Source organism: Orycteropus afer, unplaced genomic scaffold (assembly GCF_000298275.1).
Source record: "Orycteropus afer afer isolate SDZICR_OR568_19922 unplaced genomic scaffold, OryAfe1.0 scaffold00689, whole genome shotgun sequence".
NCBI lineage: Eukaryota > Metazoa > Chordata > Mammalia > Tubulidentata > Orycteropodidae > Orycteropus > Orycteropus afer.
Window position 1 is genome coordinate 334,380 of NW_006922276.1, and position 2,843 is coordinate 337,222.

At 42.3% G+C, this 2,843-nt stretch overlaps 1 protein-coding gene across 1 annotated transcript in view; it reads left to right on the forward strand.

Annotated features, from left to right (window-relative positions):
• Window positions 1–2,843, forward strand: part of LOC103211039 (leukocyte immunoglobulin-like receptor subfamily B member 4) — a 16,927-nt gene that overhangs the window by 1,154 nt on the left and 12,930 nt on the right. The window lies entirely within an intron of this gene.

Sequence of the window (2,843 nt, forward strand, 5' to 3'; positions counted from 1 at the left end):
GTAGTGATACCACCTCAGAAACCCAAGGAGGGGTCGCTATGAGTTGGGTCCAACTCGATGGCTCATAACAACAACAACACACTGCACATAGTTTTGTTTTCTGGCTGTTCTGCCATGTTTTCTGTTTTTTTGTTTTTGTTTTGTGTTTAATCTTACAATCTCTGTCTTTCTGTCGTTGTGTTTGGACCATGTGCGTGTAATGTAACTACAGATAAGGTTGTGCTTACCTTTGCCACCTTAACCACTTGTTTTTCATTCATCCCTCTATTTTTTGCTCTGTTTTCCATTTCCTACTTTCCTTAGGAATTTCTGAGATTCTTTTAGGATTCTATTTTCATTGAGGAATTGGTGTGTACCTGTGACTCACTATAGGTTTTTCTGAGGCTGTTCTAGATATTGTAATGGAGAAACCTACCTTCACAGAGGTCCCTGGATGGTGCAGTCCCACCCAGCAGCCCCACAGAGGAAAGACCTGGCCGTCCACTTCCACTAAGATCCCAGTCGAGACAATCGTACATAGCAGGAGTACATGGCTGTACCATGAGTCAGGACCGACATAAGGCAACAGGTTAGCTTCTTGTTTGCTTGGTTTTTCAATTTGACAGTGTCTTCTTGGAGTTAATGTTTCTCCTCTTCAAAGGATACCCCCTGCCAGTAAGCAGTTACTGCCGACCTACCCCTCCCCAGCCCATGCCAAGCACTAATCCTTCTCTCTGTACAATGGCCTGTGCTGGAATTTCACACGCATGGGAGCACACAATATGCAACCCGTCTGTCCGGTTTCTTCCACTGGGCGTAACGCACTCAGCATTCGTCTATGTTATCAGTGGGAGTGCACTTCTTTCCATGGCTAATATTCCATTGTGCAGATAAACCACATTTGTGTATCCATTCCTTAGTGGATGGATATTTAGGTTGTCTAGTCATTGTGAGGTAGCTCTGGTGGCATAGTGCCTAAGGCATTTATTTGACTGCTATCCAGAAGGCTGGTGGTCCAAACCCACCAGCCACTCCTTGGAAGGAAGGTTGGGCAATCTACTTCCGTCGTGATACCGCCTCAGAAACCTACGGAGGAGTCCCTATGAGTCGGACCCTACTCGACAGCAGTGAGTAGTCATTGTGAATGGTGCTGTTAGAAATATTCTTGGACAAATTTCTATTTGAACACCTATCTTTAATTCTTTTGAGTGGATACCTAGGAAAGAAAATGTGGGTCATATGGGAATTTGATGTTTAGCTTTCTGAGGAATGATGAAATGGTTCCACACAGGATACCCCATTTCCCATTCCCACTGGCACTGGTTTAGTTAGGGTTATGACATGTTTGCACATGGGTCATTGTATTTCTTTGTGTGTGTGTGTGTTTATTTTATTTTTATTTATTTATTTTTATTTTAAGAGCTTGTTTACATTCAACATTATGTGTACATTTAGTTTCACTCCCCATTTACCATGTCCAACCCTGACCCAGTCTCCTCCCCTCCCTACCCTGTAACTCTCCCCCTTATCTATGCACTCCTATTGGTCCTGCATTTCCTCAGTCTGAATGTTGGTCCTCTAGTGTCCCATGGTCCATTGCTCTAAGGGATGTATTACCATAGAGTATGTGGGTGCATCATCCTGGGTTGAGTGCTCTGGGTGTACATCTTGTTAACTGTTGGGCTGAGAGCCCGCCCCTGGGGATGAGTTTTATTCCAGGTACAGAATATATTCCAGGGCCATAGTATTGGGAGTCTCACCAGATTTCATCTGACCAGTAATTCTGGTCACTATTGAGTTTTTGGATTTGTTCCACGTTTTCCCTCCCACCCTATCCAGGATCTCCAGATTTGATCCTTTCCTGAGTGGTTGGCATTGGTTGTACATGAGTCATTGTATTCCACACGTCCACTGGCACTGGTTTGGGGAGGGTTATGATGTGTTTGTACACAGGTCATTGTATTTCACATGTATCCTAGTTTGCATTTTGCTCAGCATCTTGAATGAGTAAATTCATGCCTCTCAACATATCTGTAAAATGTTCAGCTCTTTGTTTTCGTCAAATAATCTTTTTGGCATTGATCCTCTTTTAATGAGGCTCCAGTAATCTAGGTTGTCCCATAGGTCTCTAAACCCCCGTTTAATTCTTCTAATCGTTTTCCTCCCTGTTCCTCACATCACCTTCACTTTGGTCTGTGTTCAAGTCCCTGACTCATCTTTGTCATCCTCCTCCTGCCATTTAGTATCCACTGATTCCTTTTATTTCAGTTATTGCATTTTTATTTTCATTTCTAAAATTTCCACTTGTTTCTTTCCTTTTCTGTTAATAATTGAATCTTCATTTTAAAGTCTCTTCTGCCAGTTTAGCGCTGTCCACCAACTAGGGGAGCAGAAAACACTTGTTTCTGGTTATAGTTGACAATTCCATGCTGGGAACTTGTATTTCTCCATTCATTTGAAGACTGGTTGCCTTTGCTTCATGGCATTTGGTTATAAAATCTGCTTTTTATAAAGGGTTGGTCAACTCCATGTTGATTGTCTTCCCTTTGATGTCGATTTGTTTCCTGGTTCTTTGAATGACGAGTGATTTTGGGTTGTATCCTGTACAGTTTGAATACTGTAAGACACTGGGTGTTACAATCTTCTGAAGAATGTGGAGCTGTGTTTGTTGACTGGTATTTTTTTTTTTTCCCCAGCAGGTTATCAGCTTGATTACATTTTGACTCCATTTTCCAACTTGCATCTGAAATATGTAGTCTCAGTATCAGTTCCATTTTCAAAGCCTAAGCCAGTCAGGAGCTCTGGTGGCACACTCACTAAAGTATTCAGCTGCTAACCAAAAGGTCAGCAGTTCAAATCCATCA